The sequence below is a fragment of the Cannabis sativa genome, chromosome 7, assembly GCF_029168945.1.
Source record: "Cannabis sativa cultivar Pink pepper isolate KNU-18-1 chromosome 7, ASM2916894v1, whole genome shotgun sequence".
Classification (NCBI taxonomy): domain Eukaryota; kingdom Viridiplantae; phylum Streptophyta; class Magnoliopsida; order Rosales; family Cannabaceae; genus Cannabis; species Cannabis sativa.
This window is the reverse complement of record NC_083607.1, coordinates 7,386,216-7,408,609: the sequence shown is the minus strand read 5'-3', so window position 1 is coordinate 7,408,609 and position 22,394 is coordinate 7,386,216.

Below are 22,394 nucleotides of genomic sequence, written 5' to 3'. Positions count from 1 at the left end.
AGGCGAGAGTTAAGGCTATTCTATCTTATGAGCTTCTACCATTGTTTCGCAATTTTCAAGTCAAATATGGTCGCCACCATTAGGGTGATCTATACCATATAAAACACTTATAAACTACTTATCTTTCGAGATTAAACGGTGCGAAATTGCTAATGAACGTTCCTCCATTAGGGAGGATTACTCACTAAAACAAACGCGATGTAAAACCAACAATGGAGATCGAATATCTTAATAATAATAAAGCTCATTCTTTGAAATGTATTTTCTTTATTATTCTAATAAATATATTCATTAAATTCGAATTTAGAATTGAAATTCAAAATAAGAATTTAATATAATATTTATAAAATTATACTTGGATGGTGATTTGAAATAAAATTAATTATTTCCATCTTAGTTATAATTTTAAATATAAATATTAAGGAAATTAATTTAAGTTGAATTAAAATAGATTAATTAGCAACTTAAAAATTTCCTTGAGAATATATTTATTGTATTCGAAAAATTAAAGTATAAAAATTATACAAATTTCGAAAATAAATAATAAAACTTAGAAAAGAAATACTTCAAGCAAAAATATCACCTATCTAGATTTTCTATTGACTAGTTAATTTAATTTCTAATAATATATATTTTAAATTCATTTATTTTAAATTAATCAATTAAATGAAAAAATCATTGATTTAAGTTGACCCAAGAATTAATTAAAATAAATAATTAATTTACAACTCAATCTATTTTTCAAAATAAAAAAAATAAAAAATATTGCATAATTAAAATGCAAATTTCGAAATTGATTAATAAAATAAAGAAAAATATATATTTTGAAAATTATTTAAATTTAGGTTGAAAAATTAAATTTCAACTTAAAAATAATTTTCTATTTAATTAAGTGTCATGAAAAATAAATATTTAAGTATCATGGTAATAATCAACTTAGATATTTAAATTTTTCAAATTAATTAAATGTATTAAATTCAAGAAATAAATAATTAAGTATAAAGAAGGCTTAATTATTAATTTCTAGTTTAATACTAGGAAAAAAATATACTTAAATTAAATTGTACCAAAATTAATTATTTAAATAATTAATTTCACAATGTATAAAATTTTCTTATTTAAATATTATAAATAATAAGTAGTCTAGAAATAACTATCTAGAAAATATCTAATTTGACTTAGTATCTTTTCAACCAAAATTTGAAAAATATCTAATTTAAGTTGTATAGAAAAAATCTAAAACTTAAATAATTTTACATTTAGATTTAATTAAATATCAAAAATTAAGTTATAACCACTTAATTTGAAAATATATTTTTAAGTTAATATTCGAAAATATATTAACTTAAAAAATATCTAAAATATTCCATTTTAAGATAATATTCGAAAAGATATTAACTTAAAAAATATCTTAAGAATCTTTAATAACTAATGCCTAGGATTCCTCAACTTGATTTAAAATTTAAATAAAATATTCAAATTTAAGTTAGATAAGAAAAATCAGTTGATATAACTAATTTATAACTTAAATAGGAATATTTAATTAAATAAGCTCCAGAAAGAATCTAGTTAGTTAAAATTCTATATTTAATTAAAACAAAAAAAATACAAATAGTTTGTCTAGAAATAATATCTAAAACTAAAAATATTTTTCTTAAAATTAACTTTAAAATATTAAAATGAAAATAAATTTTCATATATTTTAAAAGTTAATTATGTTGCTAATTCAATTTTATTAGGTCAAACTAATATAATTAACCTAGTACAGTTATTCAAATCAGGCAAATGGGCCTTCACAATCAGGGTAGTTCATGTGAGGGGGTGCTGGGTTCAGTATGTCGTACCCACTTCTATGGCTCCCAACTTTCACAGAAGGCCCAAAAGAGAGGAATTTAACCTTAAAATAAATAACTGTTATTAATTGAATATGTCCAATAACTAAATGGACCTTAATAAAATCTATCATGGTGTGACATTTTATTTAGCAACAACCTATATGCATCTATATAATAAAATAAACACATAGGCTCATACAGGTACACATTTGGATGGATCCTATCATGTTGCTAGGTCATACACAGATGAAAGAAGATTGTAAAATTTACATGTTACAAATTATTAACTTGACCAAGGGAGCCATGAGTTAAAATCAGATCATTGGATCTGTCAACAAGTTAACCATGACTATTTGCAATCAAGTAATAATAGGTTTTGAAAACTTACACACAAGCTAAAACCACATACTCCTGCAACAAGGTTAGCTGGATAGTTGGAAGTAGGATTTATTTAATTTTAAATAAATAAATTTCGAAATTAATTAAATTAAATAAAAAAATATTTAATTTTGAAAAATAAAATAAATAATATTATTAATTTATTTTTCGAAAAAAAATAAAAAATAAAATTTAAATTTCGAAATTATTTTAAAAAAAATTTAAAATTAAACCTACAATTTTGAAAAATTAGGTTTCAACTAACCTAAATATTATTTCAAAATTTGCTAACTACTTTTAAAAATTAAATGTTATTTTATAAATGAAAATTAGAAAAGATAAATTAAATATCTTTTTCAGATTTTAAATTTAATTTAAATAAATAAAATAACAAAATTTAAAAGTTAGCAAAATATCTTACATCTATTTAAAATTACATGATTATAGTTATCTTATTTTAAATTTAAATAAGGTCAAAATATTTTTAAAAAAATTTATTTTAAAAAATTTAATATCTGACCTTGAATTTAAAATTAAGATAAGATATAATCAAATTTAAAAATAAGATAGATAATTAAGCAAAAAAGATAGATATTTACTAATTTCAAATTCAAAATACACTAATATCATGAATTAAATTAAAAAAAATATTAAATTAATTCATTATGATAATTAGAGTTGAATTAGGAATAGTAAATGTATAAATACAAAACTACACAAAAAATTGGAACTTAAATCCATGAAAAAGCATGAAAAAACGAAGAAAAACAAAAATTTTGGGAGCTGTACGGACGGTATGCGTTGCATACCGTCCGCGCGCGCACCCAGGAAGGCTGGCCGAGAAAACTCGGTGGAAGGGGTGATCTGCAGCATTTCCGTGCGCGCATGAGGAATTCAGACAGCAAACTTTGTGTTGCTTGTCTGAATCCGCGCGCGCGTGAGTGTGCACAGCCCCCTTATCTTTTTTTTTTTTTTTTTTTTTCAAATCTTCAAAAAATCATAACTAATTCAAATTAAATCGAAATTGAGTTCTGTAAAAAAGTAACTTGCTTAATTTTTTTCCATACTATCAAATAAAAACAATTCAAGAAACAAAATTTCAATTATTTTTCACGAAAATTCACAAACATCAATCAATCATCATATAACACTCAATACAACATGAAACCATCCAAATAACAAACAATCATTTTAAAGTCCAAATTTCATGCAAGTAAATCAATTACCATGGCTCTGAGGCCAGTTGTTGGAATTTATTTTACCAGGATCTTAGATCTACTCACAAGTATGTTATTTAACACCCTAAATATGAACTTTCTAAAACGATAAATTAAACACATATAAAGTTAAGAAAACCTTACATTGATGCAGCAGAATTAATGTCTCATTCTGCTCAGATCTCTAACCCTTGTATCCTTTCTGTAGCAGAGTATAACCAAGATCTGAGCTCGAATGTCCTTCTTCTTCAAGTTTGATCCTTCACAGTCTTCCAATCTATGATTGAGTTACTGCTTGCTGTGTGTGGGCACTCACTCTTTCACTAGGGTTCGAAATTTATGAAGAAGAAAAGAGAAGAGGGATTTCGGCCAGGTATAGAAACTAGGGAAGGCTCAGTTTTTTCTGAAGAGAGAAATTTTTGTCAGAAAGGCTTATTGAAAACTTGTGATTTGACTGAGCCATCACTTTCTATTTATAGGCAACTACTAGGTTTAGGTTAGGAATTATTTGGCATTAAAATAATGAAAAAAACAATTTGAAACTCCACAAATAGTGGCCGGCCATGGTGTGTTAGTGGGCCCCACTTGATTTTGCAGTTTTATCAAATTTTATTTCTATTTTCTCAAAAACGCCAATTTTCCAATTCTAACCTTTTAAATGCCAAAACTAATTATTTAATAACTAAAATAGATTATTAAATAATATTATCATTTAATTTAATTATTAACTAGACATATAAAGTCCATTAATAAATAAATAAACCTAGAATCTCTTTTCTTTACAATTTCACCCCTGCTTAGTGAAAATTCATAAAATTAAACATAGTCTAACTTTAGAATTATAATTGATCAATCACGAATCAATTAATGAGTCTTACAAGCAGAATGTTCTCAACTAGAATGGGGACCATGGATCTATATGCTGAGCTTCCAATAAGTGAACCAAATTTACCAAGTAAATTCCTACTTATTAATTCTTCGTTGAATCCACTCTTAGAACTTAGAATTGCACTCTCAGACTTATATAGAGCATATTATTGTTAACTCAAACTTTTCGATCTTCTTGTTTTGATGATTAGCAAATATTTGATTATTATTTGTTACTAATGATTTATTGATTTTGTAGCAAATTTAAAAGAGAAAATAAATATTTTGGTATTTTTACCAAACTTTTAAAAGCAACACTAAATGGACTCAACAAGAATATCAAGAGCAAAAGATTCATCAAGGGATCAACAACTCAAGACCCTATTCAAAAGAGGTCTTCAAAATCCCAAAGTCAAAAAGTCAACCCGAAAGTCAAAGTCAAAGTCAAAGTCAAGGTCAACTCTCGGGAAAAATCAACTTGGGATCAAAAACATGCAAATCAAGCTAGGAGGCTCATCTACATCAAGACTACTCAACATTAAATGGTATAAATCTAATTTAGTCTTGTTAAAGTGATTTGCATAGCACACTAAGTTTTTATAAATTTGAATTTTGGCCCATTCACTAACTTGTGCAACAAGTTTTCTCACACGATAGTTCAAAAATTTTTTTGATTGAATTTCTAAATCACATTTTGTTTAACTAAGAGAACAAAGTTGGAATTTCTGAAATCGGATAATCGAGTAAGAAGTTATGCGCGTTTAAGTCCCGAAAAGTGGCATTTTTGCCCTTTGGTCACCATCCGGAATTCCGGTTGGCAACCGGAATTCCGGTTGTAATCAATCCGGAATTCCGGTTCCCATCCGGACTTCCGGTTCATGGCTGACCCCACCTCGGGAAACGTGCTAACGGCTATAAACGGCTAGTTTTTTATCAAACTCTATATAAACTCGATTTTTCTTTCAAAAAATGTGTTGGTTGAGCATTTATTACATATATCTAACCTATCTAAGTGAGATTAAGGAGCTTCTAAGTTTGAAATCCAAACCAACACATTTCACACACTTTGAGCCAAAATTTGATTTTATTCTTCTTAAGTGTGCTAGCTTTTCACTCTAGGTTTCCATTGTATCATCATATTTCTAGAGTGAGTTTAGCTTGTATATCAAACACATTTCCATATTGTGATTGAGGTGAGGTTGGCACCGGTTTTGTAAACAACCCGGAAATAGTGAGATTGGCACTTTAACAATCCGAGAAAGAGGTTAATAGTCCTCGGGAGTGCGAAACTATTGTAAGAGGTTTGGAAATACCTTGGTGAAAATTTCCCGGTTGTAAGGGTTAGTCAAGCCCGTTAACTTGGCTCGATATTGGAACTCAAAGCTAGGTCCATAGCTTTGAAGACCAAGGACGTAGGTGGCATAGTTCTACCGAACCTTGTAAAAATCGAGAGTTTGCATTTTCTAATCCTTAAACTCTTTACTTTACAAGTTTAATTATTTGTCTTAATATATTGCTTGCCATACTACTTGTTTTTACTTGATTAATTGACTAATTGCATAATTTTGAGTTAAAAGTTTTAATTTTCCGAAATTAGTTTAAATTTCCAATTCACCCCCCCTCTTGGAAACATATCTTGGGTTAACAATTGGTATCAGAGCAAGGGCTCAAATTATTTGATTAGATTTAACAATCTAGAGCATGGCGTTTCCAAGTAATTCACAAAATAACATGTTAGAAGGTTTTAGCACAAATAGAGCACCATACTTCAATGGAGTAGATTTTCCTTATTGGAAAATTAGAATGGAAACTTACCTTCAATCTATTGACTATGATTTGTGGCATATTGTGTCTAGTGGTCCTTATGTTGCTAAACATGTCATAAATGGTGTTGAAGTAATTAAGACTTATGAAGCATATGATGAAAATGATAAGAAAATGCTTTCTAAAAATGCTAAAGCTAAATATGCTCTTATATGTGGTTTGGATAGAGATATTTTTAAAAATATTGAACAAGCCTCTACCGCTTATGATATGTGGAAAATGCTTGAAGTTACTCATCAAGGAACTAGTGCTATGAAGGAAACTAAAATTCAAATTTATTCCACTCAATATGAGAACTTTAAGATGAAATCGGATGAAACCATTGCTAATATGTATACTCGCTTCACTACAATTACTAATGGTTTGAACTCTCTTGGCAAGGTACTTACTCAAAAGGATATGGTGACCAAGATTTTGAGAAGTCTTACCAAGGCTTATCAAGGAAAGGTGGTTGCCATTCAAGAAGCCAAGGATCTCTCAACACTTCCCTTGGAAGAACTAATTGGCTCACTCATGAACCATGAAATTTTCATGAGTGCTCAAGAAGAAGAGGAAGTTGAGAAGAAAAAGAAGACTATTGCATTCAAGTCTTCCTCCTCCCATGCCATTAGTGAAGAAGATGAGGAAAGCTTATGTAGTGACATGGAGGACTTGGCACTCTTCTCTAAGAAATACAAAAAGTTCATGAAATTCAAAAAGAACTTTGGGAAGAGGCCACAAAGAGGGAGTGACTCAAAAGAAAGAAAAAGCAAAGATGATCCACCAATTTGCTTTGAATGCAAGAAGCCCGGACATATGAAGATGGATTGTCCAATGAGAAAGAAGAACAAATACAAAGGAAGGGCAATGTTGGCGGATTGGCTCAATAGTGACGAAGAGGACTCCGAAGAAGAAGGAAAGAATGAAGTGGCAAACATGTGCATGATGGCACTTGATGATGGGGTAAGCATTTCTAACCAAAATGATTGTGATAGCGAAAATGATGATGATAACTTAGATATGTCATATGATGAGTTGTCTAATTCATTTAAGGAACTATTTGATGATTTTGGTAAATTGCTTGTTAAAAACCAAACCCTTAGAGAGAAGACCAACATGCTCTTAAAAGAAATTGAGATTTTGAAAATAAATGAAAAAGAACTTATAGCTAAATCTCAATGTGCTACATGTGCTTCACATAAGAAAGAAATTATTGATTTGAAAGCCCATGTGAGAAGCCTAAAAAATGACATATATACCTTCACTAGAGGTAAGGAAGGCTATGATCTCATGGTGGGAAACCAATCATGTGGTTTTTCAAAAAATGGATTCAACAAGAAAGAGCCAAAGCTTATGGTTCTTGGATAGTGGATGTTCAAAGCATATGACCGGTGATCCATCAAGATTTTCTAGCTTTAAAAGCAAGGAAAGTGGCTTTGTCACTTTTGGAGACAATTCAAAAGGAAAAATCTTGGGCATTGGTGATATCGGTAACATATACTCTCCATGTATTAAAAATGTGCTTCTTGTTGATAATCTTAAACATAACTTGCTTAGTATTAGTCAATTATGTGATATAGGTTTTCGTGTTGTGTTTGAATCCTCAAAATGCTCCATTGAAAATGTTTCAACCAATGAAGTTATTTTCCTTGGAGTAAGGAAGGATAATGTGTATGTTATTGATGTTGATTCTTTTGATAGTAAAAATAAATGTTTAACCGTTATGAATGATAATTCTTGGTTGTGGCATAGAAGATTAGGACATGCTAGTATGGATTCTATTTCAAAATTGGTTAGAAAAGATCTTGTTATTGGTTTGCCATCTATTCCGTTTGTTAAAGATAAACTTTGTGATGCATGCCAATTTGGAAAACAAATTAAAACATCTTTTCATTCCAAGAAAGAAATTTCAACTACTAGACCTTTGCAATTGCTTCATATTGATTTATTTGGTCCTTCTAGAATTGCTAGTCTTGGTGGTAAATACTATGCATTTGTAATTGTTGATGATTTTTCAAGATTTACTTGGGTTATTTTCTTGACTCTTAAAAGTGATGTTTTGGAAAACTTTGTCAAATTTTGTAAAAATGTGCAAAATGAAAAAGGATATTCTATTACCTCCGTTAGGAGTGACCATGGTGGTGAGTTTGACAATGATGCCTTAGAATTGTTTTGTGATGATCATGGTTTTAACCATAACTTTTCGGCACCAAGAACTCCACAACAAAATGGAGTTGTCGAAAGGAAGAATAGAACAATTCAAGAAATGGCTAGGTCAATGCTAAATGAAATTTCATTACCAAAATATTTTTGGGCCGAGGCCGTTAATACCTCTTGCTATATTTTGAATCGTGTTTTCATTAGGCCCAACATGAATAAAACCCCTTATGAGCTTTGGAAAGGAAGAAAACCCAACATTGGTTATTTTAAAGTTTTTGGATGCAAATGTTACATTTTAAACACCAAGGACAACCTTGGAAAATTTGATGCGAAATCCGATGTTGGAATTTTTATAGGGTATTCAACACATAGTAAAGCTTATAGAATTTATAACAAAAGAACTAATGTTGTTGAAGAATCTATTCATGTTGCTTTTGATGAGACTAACCCGCCTACAAGCAAAAGTTTAGATGATGATGTTGTAGGTTTGGGAGATGAGGTTCAAAATCTCGAAATTGGAGAGACTTCCAATGCTCCTTCACAAACTCCCAAAGAGGAACCACCCGTGGAAAAGGTAAATGAAAGCCAAGGTATGAACTCTAACCTTCCACATGAGTGGAAATTCAAAAGTGCTCATCCTATAGACCAAATTCTAGGTGATCCTTCTCAAGGTGTCACTACTAGAAACTCCCTTAGAAACTTGTGTAATTTCATTGCTTTTATTTCTCAAATTGAACCAAAGAATTTTAAAGAGGCCGAAGTTGATGAATTTTGGCTTCTAGCTATGCAAGAAGAAATAAATCAATTTATAAGAAATAATGTTTGGGAGTTAGTTCCAAGACCGTCACATCAATCGGTGATTGGAACAAAATGGGTCTATAGAAATAAGGTAGATGAGCATGGGGTCATTGTGCGTAACAAGGCTAGATTAGTGGCCCAAGGTTACAATCAAGAAGAAGGAATTGATTATGAGGAAACCTTTGCCCCGGTAGCAAGACTTGAGTCCATTAGAATGTAGTTAGCTTTTACATGCCACAAGAATTTTATCTTGTATCAAATGGATGTAAAAAGTGCATTCTTAAATGGGTACATTATGGAAGAGGTTTATGTCTCTCAACCACCCGGTTTTCAAAATCATAAATACCCTAACCATGTTTACAAATTGAAAAAGGCTTTATATGGTTTAAAGCAAGCTCCTAGAGCTTGGTATGAAAGATTAAGCACTTTTCTTATTTCAAATGGTTTTTCAATGGGAAAAGCGGATAATACACTTTTTATAAAAAGAAAATCCAAAGACATTATTATAGTACAAATTTATGTTGATGATATTATCTTTGGTGCTACTAATGATGCTCTTTGTGAAGAATTTTCTAAGTGTATGCATAGTGAGTTTGAGATGAGCATGATGGGAGAACTCAACTTTTTTCTTGGACTTCAAATCAAGCAACAAAAGGATGGCATATTCATAGGTCAAACTAAGTACATCAAGGATCTTCTTCAAAAGTTTGACTTGGCAAATGCAAAGTCCATGAATACACCCATGAGCACATCCATAAAGATGGACAAAGATGAAAGCGGTAAGAATGTGGACATCACCAAGTATCGAGGTATGATTGGCTCTTTATTATATTTAACCGCTAGTAGACCGGATATTTTGTTTAGTGTTGGTCTTTGTGCTAGGTACCAATCTTGTCCTAAAGAATCCCACTTAAGTGCCGTTAAAAGAATATTTAGATACTTGATAGGCACAATGAATCTAGGACTTTGGTACCCCAAGAACTCAAACTTTGAAATAGTTAGCTACTCGGATGCCGACTTTGCCGGTTGTAAGACGGATAGAAAAAGTACTAGTGGAACTTGTCACTTTTTAGGAAATTCCTTAGTGTCATGGTTTAGCAAGAAACAAAACTCGGTAGCTCTATCCACAACCGAAGCCGAATATATAGCCGCGGGTAGTTGTTGTGCACAAATACTTTGGATGAAACAAACTCTTAAGGATTTTGATATTGATTTTGAATGTACACCCATAAAGTGTGATAACACTAGTGCCATTAACCTCTCTAAGAATCCAATATTGCATTCTAGAGCCAAGCATATTGACATAAGGCACCACTTCCTTAGAGATCATATCCAAAGAGGTGATATTATGCTAGACTTTGTAAGCACCGAATTCCAATTAGCGGATATATTCACCAAGCCTCTTAGTGATGAGAGATTTAGTTTCATTAGAAGAGAGCTAGGCATGACCAACTTAAATGAAATATAAGGTTTGCTAGCCATGAAAAATTTCATATCTCTTTACTTACTTATTTATGCATAATTGTTCCAAATATGATATTAATGAGATTTATATGCATAGATGAGAAAATTTATTGATACTTGACCTATATGAACTATCCTTGTTGAAAAACTTAAAATTATAGGTCAAAATGTGGATTTTTGGTGAACTTTGGACTTGTTTTTAAACAAGTGAACATGTGAATTTTTGCATATTTGATTTTCTTATGTGTCTATATGCTTGAATATGTGAAATAGAGTGTATTTAGTATGCCTATAGGTTTGCCTTGATTGAAATATGCATGAAACAAATTTTTGGTACCTCACTTGTTGAATTTTTAGATTTTTAGGCCTAAAAGAGTGTTTTTCGCCAAACTCTCTCATTTTTCAACATTTTTCGATTCCGTAAGTTTGTACACCTCACATTTTATTTTATAAAACTGCTGGAAAAAGAATTTTTCAATTTCGTTGCATAAAACTCATTTTTGGTACGGTTCTAGTTTTCTTGGCAATTTTCGAAAAACTTACCGTAAATCGTCATTTTTCATTATTTTTCAGATTTTCTTGTTTGAGCAGTTTTGTTTTATCATATTAAAGGTATTAGAATTGGTTTGGGGTCATTTGGGTCAAAATTGGATTTTTTAGCCCATTTTTAGAAACTTTTTTTTTGCTGATCCTGTACCAACCGGAATTCCGGTTGTACCATCCGAATTCGGATGGCACGGGATCGGCAAAAGGCGATTTTGTCATTTTATTGCGATTTTTTCCCTTTTTAAACCCTACCACCGAATTTTTTCTCTCCCATTCAGTTTTTTCAACCCTAAAACAGCAGCCACCATCTCCTTCTCTCTAAAATTCTCTCTTTCAAAGCCTCACTCTCATCTTCCAATAATTAAAAAAAAAAAAAGTGTGTTCCTCATCAAAGCCTCACTCTCATCTCTTCAATGGCTTCCTCATCAAGAGCTCTCAAGAGAATGGCTAGTGCAAATCAACAAAGGGAAATAAGGGCAAAAGCAAGGCAAGAGCCCACTCTCTTCTTCAATGATGAAGATCACAACAAGTTTGTCAATGATTTCTCCTCTAGGAAAATTCTCAAAGGTAAAATTTGTGATCTCCCTAGCCTTGATTGTGTTGATTTTAGTCATCATTTTGATACCCTAGGATGGACATCTTTTATTCAAATTAATACTCCATTATATCCTAGGCTAGTTCAAGGTTTTTATGCTTGTATCAAACCTACATTAGAACCTTTAGGTGTTAGAGGAACCCTTAGAGGAGTAGCTTTTGAACTCAATGTAGCTTCTCTTAATGACATGTTAGGAGCACCAAATGGTGGCATATTACTTGAACCCAAACTTTCTCTCAAAAATGATGCCATTTTTAACTTTGATGAGTGTTCTAGGAATATTTGTGGTGATGGCCCTTTTATTATGAGACCAAAAAGACACCAACTCACTTTAGAGGCTAAAATCCTCCACAAATTTATTGTTGCAAATCTTGCTCCTAGAAGTGGCCACCAAGATGAGATCAATTCCATTGATCAATTACTCATGCATCTCATTATAGCCAAAACCACACCCATCAACCTAGGCTATCTCATTTTAAAATTCATACTTGATGTGGACAAGCCTCATATGATTAAGGCACTTCCCTTTGGTTTTCTACTTAGCTACCTTTTTCCTCTCTTAGGAATTCCTACCCTACATGAAAAGAAAAATAATCCTACCTCTAGTGACATTCTAGGATCCAAAACTTTCAAGGCTATGGGTTACAAATTCCTTAACAATGAGTGGGTGTTCACACCCAAAAGAGGGCAAAGAATGCAAATTGATTTGGAGAGTGATGATGAAGAAATTAATTTGCCCGCAAGTGAAAGTGAAGAAGAAGAAGAAGAAGAAGAAGAAGAGATGCCTCCTCAAGCTCCTCCCATGCCTACTTTTCCCCAATTCAACCTTGAGGAAGCATTCACTCGTCTTCACACTTCGGTTGACAACCAATTTCAAACCTTGCGACATGATCTCAACTCACAGCTCACCAACCTCAACAATGACATTAACACCATGAGGAGTGACATGGTTCATGGGTTTGCTAATGTGCAAGAGGAGATGGCACAATGGAGGGCATACATGGATCGCTTTGGCCCCCCACCAAACTAGTTCTTGCATTATTTTTTTTGGCTTATTTAGTTTCTTTTTATTTTTATTTTTTTTTGGTTGTGTGCAAAGGCTTCATGCCTTTTAACTTTGTGTTAGTTGGTACTTTTTCTTTGTTTTATTCTTTTTGTGTTGTTTGCATGTTATTTTGGATGTTGTCTTTTTTTTAATGCATTGGCTTGTTGCTTTGTTTTATTATTTTTTTTCTCTTTTCTTTTATATTTTGTGAATTCCTTGCCACCCTTTTTGATGAATCAAAAGGGGGAGAACAACTATTGATTAATTTTTTTTTGGCATCACCTCAATTTTTTTTTGGTATCTAATCTTTTATCATAAGTAAAAATTGAGGGGGAGTTTACAACTTCATGCAAGGTAAAATTAAACGGTAAATTTTTTTTTTCTTGCACACATTAAGGGGGAGCTAATCCAATTTACTTTGTTTAAATTTTTCTTTCCCTTTAAAAATAATCAAATATTTGATATCATCAAAAAGGGGGAGATTGTTAACTCAAACTTTTCGATCTCCTTGTTTTGATGATTAGCAAATATTTGATTATTATTTGTTACTAATGATTTATTGATTTTGTAGCAAATTTAAAAGAGAAAATAAATATTTTGGTATTTTTACCAAACTTTTAAAAGCAACACTAAATGGACTCAACAAGAATATCAAGAGCAAAAGATTCATCAAGGGATCAACAACTCAAGACCCTATTCAAAAGAGGTCTTCAAAATCCCAAAGTCAAAAAGTCAACCCGAAAGTCAAAGTCAAAGTCAAAGTCAAGGTCAACTCTCGGGAAAAATCAACTTGGGATCAAAAACATGCAAATCAAGCTAGGAGGCTCATCTACATCAAGACTACTCAACATTAAATGGTATAAATCTAATTTAGTCTTGTTAAAGTGATTTGCATAGCACACTAAGTTTTTATAAATTTGAATTTTGGCCCATTCACTAACTTGTGCAACAAGTTTTCTCACACGATAGTTCAAAAAATTTTTTGATTGAATTTCTAAATCACATTTTGTTTAACTAAGAGAACAAAGTTGGAATTTCTGAAATCGGATAATCGAGTAAGAAGTTATGCGCGTTTAAGTCCCGAAAAGTGGCATTTTTCACATCGGTCGATACCATCCGGAATTCCGGTTGGCAACCGGAATTCCGGTTGTAATCAATCCGGAATTCCGGTTCCCATCCGGACTTCCGGTTCATGGCTGACCCCACCTCGGGAAACGTGCTAACGGCTATAAACGGCTAGTTTTTTTATCAAACTCTATATAAACTCGATTTTTCTTTCAAAAAATGTGTTGGTTGAGCATTTATTACATATATCTAACCTATCTAAGTGAGATTAAGGAGCTTCTAAGTTTGAAATCCAAACCAACACATTTCACACACTTTGAGCCAAAATTTGATTTTATTCTTCTTAAGTGTGCTAGCTTTTCACTCTAGGTTTCCATTGTATCATCATATTTCTAGAGTGAGTTTAGCTTGTATATCAAACACATTTCCATATTGTGATTGAGGTGAGGTTGGCACCGGTTTTGTAAACAACCCGGAAATAGTGAGATTGGCACTTTAACAATCCGAGAAAGAGGTTAATAGTCCTCGGGAGTGCGAAACTATTGTAAGAGGTTTGGAAATACCTTGGTGAAAATTTCCCGGTTGTAAGGGTTAGTCAAGCCCGTTAACTTGGCTCGATATTGGAACTCAAAGCTAGGTCCATAGCTTTGAAGACCAAGGACGTAGGTGGCATAGTTCTACCGAACCTTGTAAAAATCGAGAGTTTGCATTTTCTAATCCTTAAACTCTTTACTTTACAAGTTTAATTATTTGTCTTAATATATTGCTTGCCATACTACTTGTTTTTACTTGATTAATTGACTAATTGCATAATTTTGAGTTAAAAGTTTTAATTTTCCGAAATTAGTTTAAATTTCCAATTCACCCCCCCTCTTGGAAACATATCTTGGGTTAACAATTATATGTTCCACGATATCAATATGCTATCTCATTTAACTATTGTTATAATCTTATTGTGATTTAAAGATCCTCTATATAGATGATCTACATCGAGATGAGATTTCTTTACCGTTCTCACCCCCCAATGTATTTTGCCCCTTAAAACTCTTAGCTACCTGTAAATGGTGTTTAGTGATCTAATAATTAGTCAGTTAAACAAGAGCTCATCCATTTACTTCTATTTGCCAAGCTCGAAGGGAATCATCACTTGAGTTCTATACACCAGTAGAAGCTATAGATTCCATATTTATGTTCAGCACTCCCACTCCATCATACTATCATGTTTCCAAAATATGTGTATCACCCTGACCTAAAAGTAGGCTTAACTAATAAATCAAAGAACATGAATAGCACTCCTGAGTTGAGCCTAAGCATATCAGGATTTAGATTCTTTTAATCTTAAGATCAACTACTGATATTGACTTGGAAAGATATATATAACGGTAAGTTTGTAATATCTTAACTTAGTTGCAATATCGGTCCAGTCCAACGTATACTCCATACATTCGAAACTAGTATACTTTACTAATGTCCTGGAAAGAACATAACACTTACTCCAAGTGTAAGTACACATCATCGCTGATTATCACATTAGTGTAAATCCAATAACACTGATGAAATAGGGACCAAGTCTTTTGATTCATATGATCACAATCACATTCCACTGTGTTGACGATACTGTAATTGTGAATAAACATATGATCTGGATTTAACTGATTCTGTGTATAATAGTAATAAACATATTAAACCATTAGCATGTAAAATTCATGCAAACATCTATCTCTTCAAATTTCTTATATTGATAACTAATCAGATTGTAAAGAGTTTTATTTAGGGCATAAAACCCAACACATGGAATGTCTTCGAACGATTTCGTATAATATTGTTCACGGTGGAGAAAGTTTGGGGCCTATTATCCCATCTCAGGGAATCCGCCAGGGAGATCCGCTTTCGCCGTATCTGTTTATTATCTGTGCGGAAGGTTTGTCTGCTCTTATTCGGTTGTATGAAGAGAGGAGGTGGCTTCATGGTTGTCGGGTGGCTAGGGGGGCTCCTTGTGTTTCCCATATGTTGTTTGCTGATGACAGCTTTCTCTATTGTAAGGTAAACAGAGAAGAGGCTCAACAGGTCCTGGAGTTGCTTAACGCCTTTGAGAGGGCGTCGGGCCAGAAGGTGAACCTTGTTTTCTTCAGCTCTAATACTGATGTTGGGACTCGTGATTCTATTTTGTCTACGCTTCATATGAGGGCGGCGGATGATCATAGTTTGTATCTGGGGCTGCCTAGTATGGTGGGAAGAAATAAGACTGTCACTTTCGGCTTTCTAAAAGAAAAGGTGCGGAAAAGAATTCACAAGTGGGATATTAAACTCTTGTCTTGAGCGGGTAAGGAAGTGCTTTTAAAATCGGTGATTCAGTCCTTAATGACTTATGCTATGAGTGTTTTCTTGATCCTGTTGGAAATTTGTAAGGATGTGGATCGGCTTATGGGTAGATATTGGTGGCATACGAAGTCTTCACAAGGCCAAGGTATTCATTGGAAGAGTTGGGATCAGATGTGTTTGCATAAGCATCAAGGGGGGTTGGGTTTTTGAAATCTCAGGGACTTTAATTTAGCTATGTTAGGTAAGCAAGGTTGGAGGCTTTTGACGAATAATTTCCTTAGTGGCTCGGTTGTTTAAAGCCAGGTATTACCCCCATTCCTTGTTTCTGGATGCTGAATTAGGTGTTAATCCCAGCTACGTGTGGCGGAGTATTCTAGAGGCAAAAGCTGTGGTTAGGTTGCGAGATGGCGTGTTGGAGCCGGGTTGACTATACCAGTCCTTAATCAACCATGGCTTCCGTGCAAGGAACATCCGTATGTTACCTCTTCTCATGTGGCTCTCCATGACTGTAAGGTCAATAATCTATTAAAAGTGGGCTCTCTTGAGTGGGATGAGGAAGTTCTTCATGATTTATTTGTTCAAAGGGATATTGACTTGATCCGTTGCATTCTGTTGTCTCCGTCTTCGGTTGAGGATGATTGGTATTGGATGTTGGAGACTCATGGAGATTATTCTGTCAAAAGTGCTTATCGCGCCTTGCAAGTCAGCAATGGTAGGTGGAATACTCAAGACAATTCAGGTTTTTGGAGGATGTTTTGGAACTTGAAATTGCTACCTAAGGTGAAGAATTTTCTTTGGCGGGGTCTTACTAATTGTCTCCCTACCCTTGTATATCTGCGGTCTAAAATGGTGCATGTGAGCGGTTTGTGTCCGATGTGTAATCGGGAGGATGAGACAATTTTTCATATAATGGTGGGTTGCGCGTTTACTAAGAGCTGTCTGGACAGGGGGCTGGGAGGAACGATTGGAGGGGGTGAAGCTGCTGTGTTTGTCAGCTGGTTTCTTAATGTTTGTCAGGTGCAGCCTGTGGATCGTATTGAGATGCTTGCTATGCTTCTTTGGAGAGTTTGGGGAGCTCGTAATGATTTGGTTTGGAATAATAAGGCTTTGTCGGTAGAGAGAGTGGTGAATGCTACAATTACTTACCTTGATTCTTGGAAAAATGCTCAACTGGAAAGAAGAGTTGTGTCGCCAATTTCAGGTTCGAATACTTCCAGGTGTGAGCAATGGGCTAAACCTTGTTTTGGTGAGATTAAGGTTAATTGTGATGCTGCTGTCTTTGAGGATGACAATAGTCTGGGTTTGGGGTGGATAGCTCGGGATCATAATGGTTTATTCATTGATGCACTGGCGGTTAAAACTTATGGTCAACCCGACCCGTTTTTGGCTGAAGCTATGGCGTTGAAGGAGGCGCTCAATTGGGGTGAAGGGAAGGTGGGTTGAGGGGGGTGTGCCTGCGGGTGTGGTTATGGAGTCGGACTTGCTGCTGTTGGTACAAGCCGTGCAATAGAAGAAGCGGTTGTTGTCTCCGGTGGGACTTTTGATTTCGGATTGTGTTGCTCTTATGCAATCCTCTCTTTCATTTTCTATTTCAATTAGATTCGTTAAACGGTCCAGGAACCAGGCGGCTAGCTTTTTAGCTCGTTCTTCTGGTTCTAGCTGTGTTTCCCGCGGGGATTTTGTTCCTGCTGGTTTGGAAGCTATCTTGGTAGCTGATTTGATTTAATAAAATTTAATTTTTTGGGCTCAAAAAAAGTTACTCCTGTTTAAAAAAAAAAAAAAGAAGTACTAGGTTACTATTTGTAACGGTTTAATGTATAAAATTACTTTTGAAAAGTAAGAGTAGCTTTTATCTATATTTTAGTTAAATTTAGTAAGTAAAATTACTTAAATTAAAATAATATTTGTAGTAAAATTACGGTGAAAGTATCCAAGAAAGAATAATTTACGGTGAAAATATTTAAATTTAATTTTCGATTGCAGATTAATGCCTAAGTAAAAAATTTTGCGGTCTTGGAACTTCTGTAAGTTCTGGCCATTAAATGTCAGGTCACTGTCCACGTGTCCCTCTAACCATTAATTTTTTTTATTTAAAAATCAATTTAAACCTTTTACAATCATTTTAAAATTTTTTAAAAAATATATATTAATAGTCATTTTAGATATATAAAAAATAAAATTAAACATAATTTAAAAAATATACTTAAAAATTACGAACCCCCACTCTAATAATTTCATCATCAATCATCTTCCATAACTTCTTCCTAATTTGTTCTTCCCCTAAATTTCCCAAAATGACAAGAACATATAGGAATAGTAACAAAACCCACCGAAAAAAAAAATACAAAACACACTTGAGCTTCAAAAAATTTCTCAAATTTTATTCATATTTCTAAATTATTGAGTACTGAAACATTAAATGAGATACCATCAATAAAAATTAACTCACATGTACGAAGAAGGAAAGACTTTTCCCTAAACCGGTCTTCACCGTACCGAGAATAACAGTGTTGCCCAAATCTCTGCCAAAACCAAGTGTCCCATCAAATCCTCGCCTAGATTTCCGTCAAGATGCTCCGTCCAACATCAAGCAAAGAGTAACAATTAGAGAGGGACACTGCGAGGAGGGAGACAGAGCGGTAGAAATCCAAATCTAGGGGTTTTTAAGGGTTGCGAACCTCGTGGTGAAGTTTGTTTAGGTCACAAACGATTAGAGCATCTTCGTTCAACTTTAAGAAGAGAGAAGTCGAGAAAGAGATGGAGAGAGAGTGAAGAACGCGAAGGAGAACCAACATTGGGGTTCTCAAATGCTCGCAATACTGGTGCCATCGTCCCGAGTTGAAACTTCATCTTTTTGTTAGGGGTTGCCAATGACCAGGGCAGACCCTGGTAGAGGAGCTAGGCGTACGCCTTAGGCCGTCGAACGCTCAGGGCCTCAAAATTGTGAAAAAAAATATTAATATATAAATAAAATATTAAATAAGAAGAAAATAGAAAAAATATTATTTAGTGTAGTGGTAAAAGGTCTTAAGAGTCAAGGATCAATCCCCAACCTCTACTTTTCTATTTTTTTAAAAAATATTTAATGTGTAGCTATGAAGGATTGAACCTTAGAGCTCTTTGGAGTTTTGTAAGTTTTATTATTACACTAAAGTACTAAAATTATCATTTTGATAATAATTAAACTATATATAGATGTCCCAAAATTTGATTTTGCCTGAGGCCTCATATACCTTAGGACTGGTCCTACCGATAACGATTGTTGATTGAACCAAATCCAATTGAAAGAGTTGATTTTGAGTGAGTGGATCTCTGATTGTTCTAAGTGTGTGTGTCTTTTTGAAGCTTTTTTTTGCCCCTCTTTTCTTTTGTTGCAACTGAACAATGAGGAAGGTGATGATGATGAAATATTGTTACCCTGATAAATGTATTGATCAGTGTATAAACATAGGTTTCATGAATTTTTTTTTAAAAGGTATGAATAAAAAAGCAAGGATACATTGGAATGATTTTGATAAAGTTTACTTGAATCCCTTTTAGCAAGAAAAAGAGAATGACATTTCAGATTTTTATTTTAGCGTTTAGTTAGAGTTTTAGTTTTTGGATTTTAATTTAATTAAAATTTGACTTTTAAATATTTATTATTTAATTTTAATTTAAAACTAATTTTTATTTTATTTTTAATATTTTAAATTAATTTATAAATAAAAAATAAAAATTTAATGATCTCGTCTAATGACAGAGTGACACGTGAACAGTGACCTAACACTTAATGACCAAGTATTACAAAACTTCTAGGACTCTAAGAGTATCTCCAATAGGGGCAACATTTATAGTTGTCAAAATACACACATCATCCTAAAATATTTTTTTTTTTTATTTTCTCTCTCATCCACATAAAATTTGTCATCTTTTCTTAAAAAAATACTCTAATGGTTGACAACTCTAAAAGTTGTCCACCATATTCCCACATTAAATTAAATTAATAACTTTTTAGATAAAAAATAACTTTTTCTAATAATAATAATAATAAAAAAAAGAAATATCATGTGATCATTGTCTATATTGAGCAACACTTCACTTCAAATTAATCTTTAAAATTGGACCACGTTACATATGTGGCAAGATCACTTCAATGGACAACTACATTGGAGATGCTCTACCAGAAAGTATTTATACCTCAAAAACATTTATTTAGATATTAATCTGTAACTCGGAGTTAAACAAATATTTTCACCATAAATTACTCAAAACAAAACTATACTAAAAGTACTTAATTAAAAGGATAATTGATGTCACGTAGGTAGACCAAATTGTACTGAATTATTGATGAAATGTACTTTAAAAAATAATTTGAGTACATAATTATTATAAATTTAAGAACTTAGGTAATGCTGCTACAAATATCCCTAAAGTTACCATGGGAGATCCTTGGTTATGTCATTTTTGGAGAACAATGCATTTTACTTCTTAAAAGGCTTATTACCCATAACGTTGCTTTTGGATTTGAATGTGTTAATGCTATGGAGCCACAAACTTGTGGTTGAAATGAAGCTGATATTATTAAATTTGACATATTTAAAAAGCATATGTGATCTCGTGGAGTGGACTGACTCTATTTATGTTATATTATGAGGAAATTGAATTTTCGTGAAGATTGGATTATGAAGATCTTTGCTTGTACTTCTACTAGCCAATTCTATTATTTGAATGGATAAATTTTTGGAACTATTATGACAAAGAGCATTGTTATTGGGTATTAGTGGTGCATAGTATTTCTAGACATGTCGCTTTGCGATTGGCTAGCGATATTCTCTAAAAGTTATTATATTAAACTATATGAGATCCGATACTTAATTGGACCAATAACGATATTGACACATATTAGAATTTCTCTATCCGCAAATGTGCTTTAGACAAAGATATCCTCTCTTTGTGCTTAAGGTTTTTTTTTTTTTTTTTTTTTTTTTTTTTGTAATGAATATAGTTTGACCTTACATAAAGCTTATATAGTTTCTTGTTGGTCAAGGAAATTCTTAGCCAATAAAGTCAAGATTTAGGTTAAATGGTTACTTTCTGCTATGTGTTTTAGGTCAAAAACTCCCACTTTGGTTTGTGCAACTAAAATTAAGATAGGCATTTTTTAATTTACTCCTGGTTGTATATTAATTTGTAAAAACTTTTTAGTTGGAAAGCAAATTTGCTCTCTATTGGGGAGAAGATCATGTTTAATGTTGTTTATACCAATTCATCCACACTTACTGATTGAACATGTTTAGCTCTTGTGTATGAAATTCATAAGCTTTGCACTTGATTTTGGTGTGGAGGTGATGATGCTAAAAAGAAAATATATTGGTGCATGTCAGCATAAAAATGTTGGAGGTTTTGGTTTTGGTGACTTAATTCATGTTCAATCAAAAGCTCTTGACTTGGGTCTTGACCAAGCAAGTGTACGTGGCATTTACATTCACACCTGACTTCACTTGTGGGAAAGCTAATAAAAGGGTTCTACTAGCCTTTTAAGTCTTTCATGCAAATCAACAAGTATTTTGATGAGTTTTTCTTATATTTGGAGAAGCATATTATTCATTGACATGTTGATAGTGGTTCTAATATACATATTCATTTATAGGGATTGATGGATCCCTTGGGGTTTTGGTCATATGCTTATGTCCCTTGAAATTTAATGTTTGGTAGTCTTCGATTTCAATGGTAAATGTAGGAAACTCATTAACCAATCTTTTATCAAGGAAGAAGCTCAAGCAATACTCATTATTTCGCTGTCGATTTCTAGTAGAAGGGAGCTTAGAGCACTCTCATCAAATGAGGTAAACTTAAGCTCATTCTTTAAAATATCAAAAAATTATAGTAAGTATTTTTCATCAAATGAGCTAAATGTGAGCTATAAATTATGCTGAAGTATTTTAAAGAATAGAGTAAAGAAACTGATATGAGTACTCTCACACGTTATACTACTGTGAAAATGTCATATCTAGCTAAATCGAGTCATCTTATAGTAGAACTAAGTCTAAGCTAAGCGAACTAGGCCTAAGGCCTAACAAAAATACATTCTTTTTGAAATATACATACTTTTTATTAGTAGTTTTTTTTAAAGAAAAATGCTAAAGGCATCCCCAATGTTTAACACTTTTTTCGGTATTGATGTGATTAAGTATCGAGTTCCATATAACTTAAGAAAATAGATTTTAGGGAATATCGCTAACCAATCATAGGGCACCACCTATAGAAGGTACCTGTGCACCACCTATAGAAGGTACTGGGCACCATTGATGTCCAAT